This window comes from Triticum dicoccoides, chromosome 7B (genome assembly GCF_002162155.2).
Source record: "Triticum dicoccoides isolate Atlit2015 ecotype Zavitan chromosome 7B, WEW_v2.0, whole genome shotgun sequence".
In the NCBI taxonomy this organism is placed as follows: domain Eukaryota; kingdom Viridiplantae; phylum Streptophyta; class Magnoliopsida; order Poales; family Poaceae; genus Triticum; species Triticum dicoccoides.
Window position 1 is genome coordinate 462,736,339 of NC_041393.1, and position 15,569 is coordinate 462,751,907.

Here is a 15,569-nt window from a genome sequence, read left to right on the forward strand (position 1 = left end):
GGCCTTCACCCCGATCTCGATCCAGATCGGGGGGAGGATAGCGAGCGTGTGGGGGGGGGGAGGAGGAGCGAGTGGGGAACATGGGCTAGGGTTTCGGGGTCCAGGGGGTTATGGAGGGATGCGGTTGGGCCGGCTGGGACGGCCGGTTTGGCAGCCAGCTGGGCCTGGCCAAGTGGGGGGGCTCTCCTTTTAGTTATTTTTTTGTTATTTTTTTAATTTTGCATTTATTTTTTCTTTTTAGTATTATTAGCTTTTAGTTCTTGTAAGATTATAAGACCAATACCTAAATTGAGGTTGCAAATTAGCCCACTGCCACAATATTATTTTTGTATTTAAAATATTCAGTTCGCATTTTTATAAATTTCAAAAGCGCATTTATAATAGGTTTAGTTGTCGTTTTATTTGTTTTAGTGCACTAGAATACTTTACAGAAGTGTGGTTTCTTCACCAATACTTAGTATGGATTATTTGCCACAATCCGAACATTTTAGTCTTAATGTTTCAAAACTTTTGTTGTTTGCCTTTACTTTGAATCCAAATTTTGAATCGGGTTTAGACTAACGCGAGATTAACAATAGTAATCGAAGTGACGTGGCATCATTAGTGTGGAATTACTGTAGCTTAATTATCCGGGCGTCACAATTCTCCTCCACTACAAGAAATCTCGTCCCGGGATTTAAGAGGGGAGCAAGTGGGAAAAATTTGGTTACGAAATTCTAACGAGTATTCTCGGCTTTGGTTACTCTTCTCGAAGAGGTCTATCCCTTTCATTGATGTCTTCATTTTCTGCTTCAAGTCACCATGATCAAGTCGTCATCCTTTCTTTGGGATCCCCATCGTCCTACGGACGCGACTAAGGGGAAAAACTCTGGAAGAACACATCTCCACAAAGTTGGGCATCTGACGGTGAACGCAATGGGAAATACACAAGGTATCCCACGAGTTGTATTTCAGTGAATTCGTTGAGTGCAATATACAATGGTACCAAAGCTTCAAACGGGTAGGCAATCATTCGATGACTAGACAGAAGCTGGAATGGGGGTTTGAACAACGAGAATAACATTGTGTTTGATTCTAGGATGAATAATGGTATAGCATTTAGCTCGTGAATCACATATGAAGCCAGGTGCAAAGGATACATTAGAATTCGGGTTGTAAGGAAGAGTCAGGTTTCGATCCAGTGGACCTGTGGGTTATGGGCCCACCATGTGGGTTGAAAGTAGGAAGGGTGGTGACATATTGCACAGCCGCGACAGGGAGGCATGTCAGTGAATAGCTTGTGAGGTATGCTGGCAACAATGTCGGTACCAAGGACGGGGAACGAAGAGAGCAATTTTCCTGCTTGTTGAACGAGGCGAACCAATTGGCAAAGTTATCACCCATCGGTGGCTATCGAAATGTCATCAACAATAGTAACAGGGTCTTACAAACAGAGTGGTACAACAAGGTGCCTACCTAAGCAGGGAATTATCTTTGCTTAGTTAAGTCAGATTCAGGAAAGGTTAAACAAAAGAATGGAAAGGAAAACGCAATTATCAGATTAAACAGAACAATGGAAAGGAAAATTGTGATTACACACAATTATTAGGAGTATATCCTTCCCATGTACAAGCAGAACATGTCATACAGGGTAGGAGAGCAAGTACCCAACCATTCAGATAAGAAGCAAGGATTAATCCAGATGTTACCCATACAACGGTGTTTGGATAACTGGCCAAGAAACATTTAGCATCGCGCCTCCAATGTTCTTGTTGATGAGCGGGGTATCATAGTCATGCTTCGAGGTAGCAATGATATGGTGTTTCAATCAAGGGCCATACTTTGGATACACAAATGATCCATCAGGAGCAACTTATAAAATAAGTCTTACAATTTCCTCCACGAAGAATGGTTATCCTTGCAAAAGAAATTATAATGATAGGTCCTTCAGCCAGGGGGTGCTAGGCATGACATCATATTACCGGGTCATCAAAGGACCAACATCATAACTCCTGGAAAGTTGTCCCAACCATCATATCTGACCGAGATTCAGATCCGATTGGTGTCATGATACCCCAGACTCAGAATGTCCGAGAAGAAAAGGTGCAACACAAATCGACATTGCAAGATTCTCGGGAAATGCACTATGGGAGTGGGTTCCTGAAACAATAGTTCATCATTAAACCAAGGAGGGGATGAGGAGGTGGCTGATGGGCTCAGCGACAATTCATCGAGAATTCCAAATGGATGAATTTCCACAATAAGGTGAACAAGAAGATGACAATTGTCAATTCAAATGACATAATGTTGTATGCTCAAGGAAAGCATACACCATCAATCATTAGTTGAAAGGTGTGCCTGAAATATGACCTTAGGCAGCAAGATCAATGTTAGAGTGACGATTCAATAACCAACATTCTAAGAACAAACTGTCGATCATTAACTTTAAAGCAATAGGGTTGCTAGAAGTACAGAACTCCGGCGACATCATTAGAATATTGGTATCCTGGTTAAGGAAAACAACACAGGGACCAAGGAAGAATGGTGATAGTGAGAAGTATCATCATACCGAGAAATTTCTAAGAGGTGGAGCAATTCCCTCACAACATTCTCGACATAAAAGACAGTAATACTTCAAGGAAGAACACAACACTAGCTGGAGAGCAAGTTGTATTCATAACATGGACAAGTTCGCGATGAAAGGAAGTCAAGGGTGTTGTCGACGATAATAAAAATCAATGAGGGCAAGCAGGGTATTTCTCATCATGAACACAGTTGGCATCTCGGAAGAAGTCAAAGTGTTGAAGGTGATCCGACACATTTGTCGGGATGTTTCAAGAGGATGCAATCAAGCAACAAAGGCAACAAGCAAGGGAATGACGAAGTGGCAAGTTATAGGATCAATATATAAGAGGCAAGCTCGAAACCAAAGTTGCCTTTCAAGACAAGCAACATGATGTTGAAAGCTCGACGTAAGTCATGCTCACACACTGAAGAATTCATGCACCAGAGAAGGACGAGTTAGCACAGTCAAAGGTAGCAAGACTAGGATGCAGCCGATAGTCTAGGAATGACCAGATTGAGTTCAGAATTTCCTAGTAATAATACCAGGGGTATTTGATTTGTAGTGTGGAATAATTTCACTAGTCGGTGTCCTTGGTTGACAACAACCCAGAACCCGTAGAATGATTACGACAAGGAAAGACATTACTTCAATAAAGTTAGTACGATGTGGTGCAATGGCAAGACATCTTCGAGATACCAGGGGGTAATACTCAAAGGTAGAACATGATAGAAGTAGAACCGGGTCATTGACCTATGACAGTAGATACTTCAACCTTGCCAAAAATAGACGAGGCACTAGATTGAATCCCCATCAGATATATCAGATCAGGACAGCATGGTCGGAACCATAACTGTAAGGAATCAATTTCAATAATACCGAAAGAATCATACAGCTGGATAATCATTTTGCAAGAAGCTTCCGAGACGGTCTACATCATTTTCATGGGCATGAACACAAAGTGCAAGGTCGACTCCCACTTCTTTAATGCATATCATTTCATTCACCTCTCGCTTTGATAAAACTGTAGTGTTGGAATTTTATTTGGTAGAACACTGGAAGAGTATGACTTGTGAGAACTTACGGGTTCTCACAGATTAGGGGAAGGCATGGGTTCAACCCATCAGGGCCTCTTAAGAACATATACCACAAACTTCAGAAGTGGATAACACAAGCTCGAAAGCAGAGCATGTTCGACAAGGCAAAGGATATAATTTACCAAAGGCATTATGTACCCGAGAAAAGACTCACAAAGTTATTGAATATGAAGGATGTTGTCGAATGAAATCTATAAAGGATCTGGTGGTCCACAAGGGATCTGATGTGAGCACAGGTACTCAACCAGAAGAAGAAAGAATGCAAGGGGGTCAGATTATAGAAACAACTGACTAACTCAAAGCTCAATTGCACAAGAATTATGAATTCCCAGTCAAGGGATCAGAAGCAACACTCTGATTAGGGATGGATAAGTTGAATAGTCTTAGGGGTACATTTGACGACAATTTGATTGATCGAGAACCAGCTCGAGTTAAAAATGACGGCGGAGCCGGAAAAATAATTCATAAGGATCACCTGATGATTGTGGGCATTCGCAACATATTGAGTCAACGGGCTCAATATGATAATGACAAAGGATGCCAACGAAGATTACTAGATATATGGAATTAACCATAATGCAGGAAGGGGAGAACTTCAGTAGCAATAAGGTGTTGAGGATTTTTAGAAGGTCGAATAGCATTTCGAAGAATTTTTGTGAATTACATGGATCAACAGAGGATGAGCAGATACTCGGTAAGTGCGAGAAATTATCCGTAGGGTGTATTCCTGTGGTAAGAACTACAAGGCGGTAAGCTCAGAGGATTCTCGGAGCAATGGAAAGAAATTTGAGGCATATTGTAATAACAAGATCAATGGGATTGAATGTAAGAATGGCACGTGTATACAGTTATCCATAAGGATATAACAGTGGTAGGGAGTTTGTAAGGGCGGTGGGCACAAGTGTCTCGGGAGAACATTGTAGAGTATATTCAAAATCTTCTGGTGCACTAAGCAATCATCTGGAGTGAGGGCTCTCCGGGAGGAAGTAGTTACGAGAACCTAGAGTCGGCGTTAGTAAAATCATTTAACCGGAATAGAAGAGAGATCAGAGTCCCAAAGTAAAGGTCGAGGAGTAAAACATCCTAATACCACCCAATGGCGACGTGGGCCCATAAGACTCACAACCATGTTAGTAAAAGTTTTGTAGTGACTAGACTCAACTTCGGCCAAGGAGTGTGGAAGGGGATTCCTATAGGCAATCGTCTCTGATACCAACTTGCGACGCCCCCGATTCAATCCTACACTAATCATGCACGCAAACGTGTACAATCAAGATCAGGGACTCATGGGAAGATATCACAACACAACTCTAAAAGTAAAACAAGTAATAAGCATCATATTACAAGCCAGGGGCCTCGAGGGCTCGAATACAAGTGCTCGACATAAACAAGTCATCGGAAGCAACAATATTTGAGTACAGACATAAGTTAAACAAGTTGCCATAAGATGGCTAGCACAAACTGGGATATAGATCGAAAGAGGCACAGGCCTCCTGCCTGGGATCCTCCTAAACTACTCCTGGTCATCGTCAGCGGCCTGCACGTAGAAGTAGGCACCTCCAGTGTAATAGGAGTCTTTGTCGATGGTGGCGTCTGGATCCTGGGCTCCAACGTCTGGTTGCGGCATCCGGGAAGAAGAGGAAAAAGGGGGAAAGAGGGAGCAAAGCAACCGTGAGTACTCATCCAAAGTACTCGCAAGCAAGGATCTACACTACATATGCATGGGTATATGTGTAAAGAGGCAATATCGATGGACTGAACTACAGAATGCCAGAATAAGAGGGGGATAGCTAGTCCCATCGAAGACTACGCTTCTAGCAGCCTCCGTCTTGCAGCATGTAGAAGAGAGTAGACTGAAGTCCTCCAAGTAGCATCACATAGCATAATCCTACCCGGCGATCCTCCCCTCGTCACCCTGTGGAAAAGCGATCGCCGAGTTGTCAGTGGAACTTGTCTGGGTGTGTTTTATTAAGTATCCGGTTCTAGTTGTCATAAGGTCAAGGTACAACTCCGGGTCGTCCTTTTACCGAGGGACATGGCTATTCGAATAGATAAACTTCCCTGCAGGGGTGCACCACATTTCCCAACACGCAAGATCCCCTTTGGTCGGACACACTTTCCTGGGTCATGACCGGCCTCGGAAGATCAACACGTCGCAGCCCCACCTAGGCACAACAGAGAGGTCAGCACGCCGTTCTAAACCCTATGCACGCAGGGGTCTGGGCCCATCGCCCATTGCACACCTACATGTTGTGTACGCGGCCGGAAGCAGACCTAGCCCCCTTAATACAAGAGCAGGCTTACGGTCCAATCCGGCACGCGCCGATCAATCGCTGACGTCACGAAGGCTTCGGCTGATACCACGACGTCGAGTGCCCATATCTTTCCCGCGTAGTTGGTTAGTGCGTATAGGCCGGTGGCCAGACTCAGATCAAATACCAAGATCTCGTTAAGTGTGTTATGTTGAAGTAACCGCGGACGCCGACCAGGGTCAGGCCCACCTCTCTCCTAGGTGGTCTCAACCTGCCCTGTCGCTCCGCCACAAAGTAATGGTCGGGGGCCGTTGGGAACCCAGACCCACCTCTACCCGGATGGATCCACATGTCCTTCCAGCCCCCACATCCAAATCACTTGCGGGTACTCAATGAGCTGACCCGACTTTAGTCACCATCTGTATAGTATGTATATATGTATAGTATATACCTGTGATCACCTCCCGAGTGATCACGGCCCGATAGTATAGTAAGGCAGACTGATAAGAATGTAGGGCCAATGATGATAAACTAGCATCCTATACTAAGCATTTAGGATTGCGGGTAAGGTGTCAACGACTGTAGCAACAATGACGGACTATGCAACAGAATAGGAGTAACCGAACAGTAACATGCTACACTACTCTAATGCAAGCAATAGAGAGAAGAATAGACGATGTCTGGTGATCAAGGGGGGCTTGCTTGGTTGCTCTGGCAAGGAGGAATCGTCAACTCTGTAATCATACTGGGTAGCAGCGGCGTCGGTCTCGTAGCCTACCGGAGAGAAGAGGGGGATGAAACAATAAATATAATGTAAACATAAGCATGACAAAGCAAGACATGACAATGAGCAGTGCTACGTGTGCCCTAACGCGGTAGTAGGTGATACCGGCGAAAGGGGAAACATACGGGAAAGTATCCCCGGTGTTTCGCGTTTTTGGACAAATGAACCGAAGGGAGAGAGTGGTGCGTTCGCTATGCTAGGGATGTGTGGACGGCGAACGGGCTGCGTATTCAGATTCGTCTCGTCGTTCTGAGCAACTTTCATGTACAAAGTTTTTCCATCCGAGCTATGGTTTATTTATTATTATTTTTTAAAAGTTTTAAAATCATTTTCTAATTTATTATTATTAAACTAATTTGAAATTAGTATTATTGCATCAGCATGACGTCAGCAGTCAACACAGGTGTTGACTGGTCAAACTGACGCGTGGGTCCCGCCTATCATTGAGTGATTAGTTAATAATAGTTAATTAGGTTAATTAGTGATTAGATTAATCTAATTATGATTAATTAAATTAATTAACTAATTAATTAAATAAATTTATTTATTTTTTATTATCCTCTTTTTTAATCTCTTTTTTTATATAAAATCGTTCTGGGGTGGGGCCCCCTTGTCATAGGCCTAGGGGCCTAACGGGTCGTGGGCGCTAGCGAAACGGGCGACGGACGGTTACGGGCGCGGTTTGAGCGCCCGATCGGGCGCGGCGGCAGAGGTCGCGGGGGTGTGTCCGGTCGGCGGCGCCAGCGGTGGGGCGGTTGAAGCGGGAGCAGGGCGCGGCCCCGGGCGAGCAGCGGGGAGGCGCGTGAGCACGACGACGCGTAGGCACGAGGGGAAGGACGGCGACAGCTGTTGCTGCTGCTGCAGCAGCAGGCAAGGCCGGATGCGGCTGGGCGCACGAGGCACGCACGCAGCGGGCGGCGGGCGTGCGAGGAATGAGGGCGTGCACGGGGGTGGCCGCGGGCGTAGCCCTGTGCGATGCGACGAGTGGGGGTCGGGCGTGCGCGCGAAGGCGCGGAAGTGGGCGCGACCGGGTCATGGTGAGCGCGGGGCGAGGGAGAGAGGAGATCGCGGGCCTCACCGCTGGGCGTTGGGACTATGGCAGCGGGTCGTGGGGAGGAGGTCGGAGACGACGGCGTCGAGGAGGCAGTCCGGCAAGGTGGCCATCGACGAGGCAGGCCGCGGCTGTGGTGTTCCTGTGTGGCGGCAGCGGTTCGATCCCCCCGATCCAATCGGGGGGGCGCAGAGGAGGGAAAAGGGGGAGGCGGAGATGAGGAAGATGACGGCGACGGTGGGGGGGCTCCGGGCAGCGAGATGACAGCGACGATAGCGGGGCGGCATCGGGCGGCTTCAGGCCGTCACCCCGATCTCGATCCAGATCGGGAGGGAGGACGGCGAGCGAGTGGGGGGGAGGAGGAGCGAGTGGGGAACATGGGCTAGGGTTTCGGGGTCCAAGGGGTTATGGAGGGACGGCCAGCTGGGCCTGGCCAAGTGGGGGGGCTCCCCTTTTAGTTTTTTTTTGTTTTTTTTAGTTTTGCATTTATGTTTTCTTTTTAGTATTACTAGCAAAAGAGCCCGTGCGTTGCAACGGGAGAAAAAAATAACACACACTCTTAACCCAATAACCATAACATGTTCATGCACTTTATTTTAGCTAGGCATCATTTTTATGTTGCCGCTTATCCTCCTTCTCACCCTCACTGGCCTGAGTGTTCACACAAACCAAAGTGTGTTTGAATGTTGTTTTTCCCCTGCCAGTTTTTCACAGGTGCTCATGTGTGGTTATCAATGTTTTCTTTTGTCTCTTTATGATTTTAGTGGTTTTTTATTTACAATCCAGATCGTTGTGGTACGAAAGAAAAACGGCGTGCCCTATAGGTTACAAGTTTGCTTTTAAAATAATATTTTAAAATATTTAATAGGTAAAAATAACATCATAATCGAATTCTACATATTTTTCTGTTCAAATTTCATATATAACATGTTAAAATCGGAGTTACGGTTTAATAGATATGGATAATTAAGAAAAATATTTGTTTGAGTTAAATATCTTCTAAAATAATATTTAAAAAATATTTAACAAACAAAATAACATCATATTCAGATTCTACACATTTTTCTAATCAATTTTCATATATAACATGTTAAAATCGGAGTTACGGTTTAAAAGATATGAATAATTTAGAAAAACATTTGTTTGACTTATATGATCGGCGGGTGAATTATCTAATACGTCAGGGGGGTTTCCGTAAAAATATAAAATAACGGTTCGGTTATGACTTATGTGTGTACTGCGGGTTAATTCATGAAAAATGTAGGGGGTTTTCTGCAAAAGTGCGTGACGGACGGCGGAAACCCAATTTGCTTTATTATTAGGTAGAGATTAGCTTTTAGTTCTTGTAATATTATAAGACCAGTACCTAAACTGAGGTTGCAAATTAGCCCACTGCCACAATATTATTTTTGTATTTAAAATATTCAGTTCGCATTTTTATAAATTTCAAAAGCGCATTTATAATAGGTTTAGTTGATGTTTTATTTATTTTAGTGCACTAGAATACTTTACAGAAGTGTGGTTTCTTCACCAATACTTACTATGGATTATTTGCCACAATCCGAACATTTTAGTCTTAATGTTTCAAAACTTTTGTTGCTTGCCTTTACTTTGAATCCAAATTTCGAATCGGGTTTGAACTAACGCGAGATTAACAACAGTAATCGAAGTGACGTGGCATCATTAGCATGGAATTACTGTAGCTTAATTATCCGGGCGTCACACTAGGGTTGTACAAAGTCGGTTGCAGAGAAAGGAATCTACATATCCGAATCGCCAAGCTTGCCTTCCATGCCAAGGAGAGTCCCATCCAGACACGGGACAAAATCTTCTATCTTGTATCTTCATAGTCCAACAGTCCGGCCAAAGTATATAGCCCGGCTGTCCGAGGAATCCTTAGACCAGGACTCCCTCAGTGGCAGCCCATCGTTATTGGATCTCTGCCCAGCTCTCCTCCGTGCCTCGATACCTACCACCACGATCCTGGCAGGTGGAGGCATCGGGCCATGTTGACCAAACGACATGGTTCTCCTTCCTAGCCTTGTCGGCGGCATCCCACGATCTCTGTCCAGCTCTCCTCAGCAGCGCGTGCGGCCACTTCTTTCTTGTGGTAGTGGGACTCTCTTTTCTTGAGTGATTTCTGCCTTTTTCCGCTCCTTCTGTGTGGTTTTGGCCGCCTCTTGCTACACCACCCATTCGGCCTTGGCAGCTTCAAAGTTGGCCAACGTACGTATGCGGCCGTGGGTGGTGATGAACTCGACGTGGCGGGATGTCATCGACTCTTTACCAATTAGTGTATGGTCACGAGCGGCGAGGAACTCGGTGCAACGGGATGCCATCGCTTTCTTACCAGTTAGTGTGCGGCGCGGTGGCATGAACGATGCTTGGAGAGACCTCTGGAACAGAGTTGCCAGACAGCCGTATAGTGCAATGGTTTTTTCGAGCACTCGAGATCCATATATATGATGTGGCAGTGCGCGCCCTGGCTACGGACGCTTGTGTGTGTTGGGGAACGTTGCATAAAATAAAAAAATTCCTACGTTCACCCAGATCAGTCTATGAGTTCATCTAGCAACGAGAGAGAGGATTGCATCTACGTACCCTTGTAGATCGCGAGCGGAAGCGTTCAAGAGAACGGGGTTGAGGGAGTCGTACTCGTCGTGATCCAAATCACCGAAGATCCTAGCGCCGAACGGATGGCACCTCCGCGTTCAACACACGTATGGTCAGCGTGGCGTCTCCTCCTTCTTGATCCAGCAAGGGGGAAGGAGAGGTTGATGAAGATCCAGCAGCATGACGGCGTGGTGGTGGATGCAGCAGGGTTCCGGCAGGGCTTCGCCAAGCGACTACGGGAGGAGGAGGTGTAGCAAGGGGGTAGGGAGGCACCAGATGTCAGGGTACGACTACCCTCCCACCCCCCCCTCTTTATATAGGGACCCCAGGGGGGGTGCCGGCACTGGAGATGGGATCTCCCAAGGGGGCGGCGGCCAGGGGGGTGGAGTGCCCCCCAAGGCAAGTGGAGGCGCCCCCTCCCCTAGGGTTCCCAACCCTAGGCGCAGAGGGGGGCCCAAGGGGGGCGCACCAGCCCACCAGGGGCTGGTTCCCCTCCCACTTCAGCCCATGGGGCCCTCCGGGATGGGTGGCCCCACCTGGTGGACCCCTGGGACCCTTTCGGTGGTCCGGTACAATACCGGTGACCCCCGAAACTTTCCCGATGGCCGAAACATGACTTCCCATATATAATTCTTTACCTCCGGACCATTCCGGAACTCCTCGTGACGTCCAGGATCTCATCCGGGACTCTGAACAACTTTCAGTTTGCTGCATACTCATATTCATACAACCCTAGTGTCACCGAACCTTAAGTGTGTAGACCCTACGGGTTCGGGAGACATGTAGACATGACCGAGACGGCTCTCCGATCAATAACCAACAGCGGGATCTGGATACCCATGTTGGCTCCCACATGCTCCTCGATGATCTCATCGGATGAACCACGATGTCGAGGATTTAAGCAACCCCGTATACAATTCCCTTTGTCAATTGATACGTTACTTGCCCGAGATTCGATCGTCGGTATCCCAATACCTTGTTCAATCTCGTTATCGGTAAGTCAATTTACTCGTACCGTAATGCATGATCCCGTGACCAGACACTTGGTCACTTTGAGCTCATTATGATGATGCATTATCGAGTGGGCCCAGAGATACCTCTCCGTCATACGGAGTGACAAATCCCAGTCTCGATCCGTGTCAACCCAACAGACAGTTTCGGAGATACCTGTAGTGCACCTTTATAGCCACCCAGTTACGTTGTGACGTTTGGTACACCCAAAGCACTCCTACGGTATCCAGGAGTTACACGATCTCATGGTCTAAGGAAAAGATACTTGACATTGGAAAAGCTCTAGCAAACGAACTACACGATCTTTGTGCTATGCTTAGGATTGGGTCTTGTCCATCATATCATTCTCCTAATGATGTGATCCCGTTATCAATGACATCCAATGTCCATAGTCAGGAAACCATGACTATCTGTTGATCAACGAGCTAGTCAACTAGAGGCTCACTAGGGACATATTGTGGTCTATGTATTCACACGTGTATTATGATTTCCGGATAATACAATTATAGCATGAATAAAAGACAATTATCATGAACAAGGAAATATAATAATAATCCTTTTATTATTGCCTCTAGGGCATATTTCCAACAGTCTCCCACTTGCACTAGAGTCAATAATCTAGTTACATTGTGATGAATCGAACACCCATAGAGTTCTGGTGTTGATCATGTTTTGCTCGCGGAAGAGGTTTAGTCAATGGATCTACGACATTCAGATCCGTATGTACTTTGCAAATATCTATGTCTCCATCTTGAACATTTTCACGGATGGAGTTGAAACGACGCTTGATGTGCCTGGTCTTCTTGTGAAACCTGGGCTCCTTGGCAAGGGTAATAGCTCTAGTGTTGTCACAGAAGAGAGTGATTTGCCCCAATGCATTGGGTATGACTCCTAGGTCGGTGATGAACCCCTTCATCCATATTGCTTCATGCGCTGCCTTCGAGGCTGCCATGTACTCCACTTCACATGTAGATCCCGCCACGACGCTCTGCTTGCAACTGCACCAGCTTACTGCTCCACGATTCAACATATACACGTATCCGATTTGTGACTTAGAGTCATCCAGATCTGTGTTGAAGCTAGCATCGACGTAACGCTTTACGACGAGCTCTTCGTCACCTCCAAAAACGAGAAACATATCCTTAGTCCTCTTCAGGTACTTCAGGATATTCTTGACCAACAAGATTACTTTGGTACTTTCCTACCAAACTTACGGCAAGGCTTACATCAGGTCTGGTACACAGCATGGCATACATAATATATCCTATGGCTTAGGCATAGGGGATGGCACTCATCTCTTCTTTATCTTCAGCCGTGGTCGGGCATTGAGCCGAGCTCAATCTCACACCTTGCAATACAGGCAAGAACCCTTTCTTGGACTGATCCATTTTGAACTTCTTTAATATCTTATCAAGGTATGTGCTTTGTGAAAGACCTATGAGGCGTCTCGATCTATCCCTATAGATCTTGATGCCTAATATGTAAGCAGCTTCTCCAAGGTCCTTCAATGAAAAACACTTATTCAAGTAGGCCTTAATGCTGTCCAAAAGTTCTATATCATTTCCCATCAAAAGTATGTCATCTACATATAATATGAGAAATGCTACAGAGCTCCCACTCACTTTCTTGTAAACGCAGGCTTCTCCATAAGTCTGCATAAACCCAAATGCTTTGATCATCTCATCAAAGCGAATGTTCCAACTCCGAGATGCTTGCACCAGCCCATAAATGGATCGCTGGAGCTTGCATACCTTGTTAGCATTCTTAGGATAGAAAAAACCCTCCGGCTGCATCATATATAGTTCTTCCTTAAGATAGCCGTTAAGGAATGCCGTTTTGACGTCCATCTGCCATATCTCATAATCATAGTATGCGGCAATTGCTAACATGATTCGGACGGACTTCAGCTTCGCTACGGGAGAGAAAGTCTCATCGTAGTCAACCCCTTGAACTTGCCGATAACCCTTAGCGACAAGTCGAGCTTTATAGATGGTAATATTACCATCCGCGTCCGTCTTCTTCTTAAAGATCCATTTGTTTTCTATCGCTCGTCGATCATCGGGCAAGTCTGTCAAAGTCCATACTTTGTTTTCATACATGGATTCTATCTCGTATTGCATGGCTTCAAGCCATTTGTTGGAATCTGGGCCCGCCATCGCTTCTTCATAGTTCAAAGGTTCACCGTTGTCTAACAACATGATTTCCAGGACAGGGTTGCCATACCACTCTGGTGTGGAACGTGTCCTTGTGGACCTACGAAGTTCAGTAGCAACTTGATCCAAAGTACCTTGATCATCATCATTAATTTCCTCTCCAGTCGGTGTAGGCACCACAGGAACATTTTCCTGAGCTGCACTACTTCCGGTTCAATAGGTAGTACTTCATCGAGTTCTACTTTCCTCCCACTTACTCCTTTCGAGAGAAACTCCTTTTCCAGAAAGGATTCGTTCTTAGCAACAAAGATCTTGCCTTCGGATCTAAGGTAGAAGGTATACCCAATGGTTTCCTTAGGGTGTCCTATGAAGATACATTTTTCCGACTTGGGTTCGAGCTTTTCAGGTTGAAGTTTCTTGACATAAGCATCGCATCCCCAAACTTTTAGAAACGACAGCTTAGGTTTCTTCCCAAACCATAATTCATACGGTGTCGTCTCAACGGATTTAGACGGTGCCCTATTTAAAGTGAATGTAGCTGTCACTAGAGCGTATCCCCAAAATGATAGTGGTAAATCGGTAAGAGACATCATAGATCGCACCATATCCAATAGAGTGCGATTATGACGTTCGGACACACCGTTACGCTGAGGTGTTCCAGGCGGCGTGAGTTGTGAAACGATTCCACATTTCCTTAGGTGCGTACCAAATTCGTGACTTAAATATTCTCCTCCATGATCTGATCGTAAGAATTTTATCTTTCGGTCACGTTGATTCTCTACTTCATTATGAAATTCCTTGAACTTTTCAAAGGTCTCAGACTTGTGTTTCATCAAGTAGACATACCCATATCTACTTAAGTCATCAGTGAGAGTGAGAACATAACGATATCCTCCGCGAGCCTCAACGCTCATTGGACCACACACATCAGTATGTATGATTTCCAATAAGTTGGTTGCTCGCTCCATTGTTCCGGAGAACGGAGTCTTGGTCATTTTGCCCATGAGGCATGGTTCGCATGTGTCAAATGATTCATAATCGAGAGACTCTAAAAGTCCATCAGCATGGAGCTTCTTCATGTGCTTGACACCAATGTGACCAAGGCGGCAGTGCCACAAGTATGTGGGACTATCGTTATCAACTTTACATCTTTTGGTATTCACACTATGAATATGTGTAACATTACGTTCGAGATTCATTAAGAATAAACCATTGACCATCGGGGCATGACCATAGAACATATCTCTCATATAAATAGAACAACCATTATTCTCGGATTTAAATGAGTAGCCATCTCGCATTAAACGAGATCCAGATACAATGTTCATGGTCAAACTTGGCACTAAATAACAATTATTGAGGTTTAAAACTAATCCCGTAGGTAAATGTAGAGGTAGCGTGCCGACGGCGATCACATCGACCTTGGAACCATTCCCGACGCGCATCGTCACCTTGTCCTTCGCCAGTCTCCGCTTATTCCGCAGCTCCTGCTGCGAGTTACAAATATGAGCAACGGCACCGGTATCAAATACCCAGGAGTTACTACTAGTACTTGTAAGGTACACATCAATTACATGTATATCAAATATCCTTTAGTGTTGCCGGCCTTCTTGTCCGCTAAGTATTTGGGGTAGTTTCACTTCCAGTGACCCTTCCCTTTGCAATAAAAGCACTCAGTCTCAGGCTTGGGTCCATTCTTTGACTCCTTCCCGGCAACTGGCTTACCGGGCACGGCAACATCTTTGCCGTCCTTCTTGAAGTTTTTCTTACCCTTGCCCTTCTTGAACTTGGTGGTTTTATTGACCATCAACACTTGATGTTCTTTCTTGATTTCTACCTCTGCCGACTTCAGCATTGAAAATACTTCAGGAATAGTTTTCACCATACCCTACATATTGTAGTTCATCACAAAGCTCTTGTAGCTCGGTGGGAGCGACTGAAGGATTCTGTCAATGACCACCTCGTCCGGGAGGTTAATGTCCAGCTGGGACAGGCGGTTGTGCAACCCAGACATTTTGAGTATGTGCTCACTGACAGAATTATTTTCCTCCATCTTACAACTATAG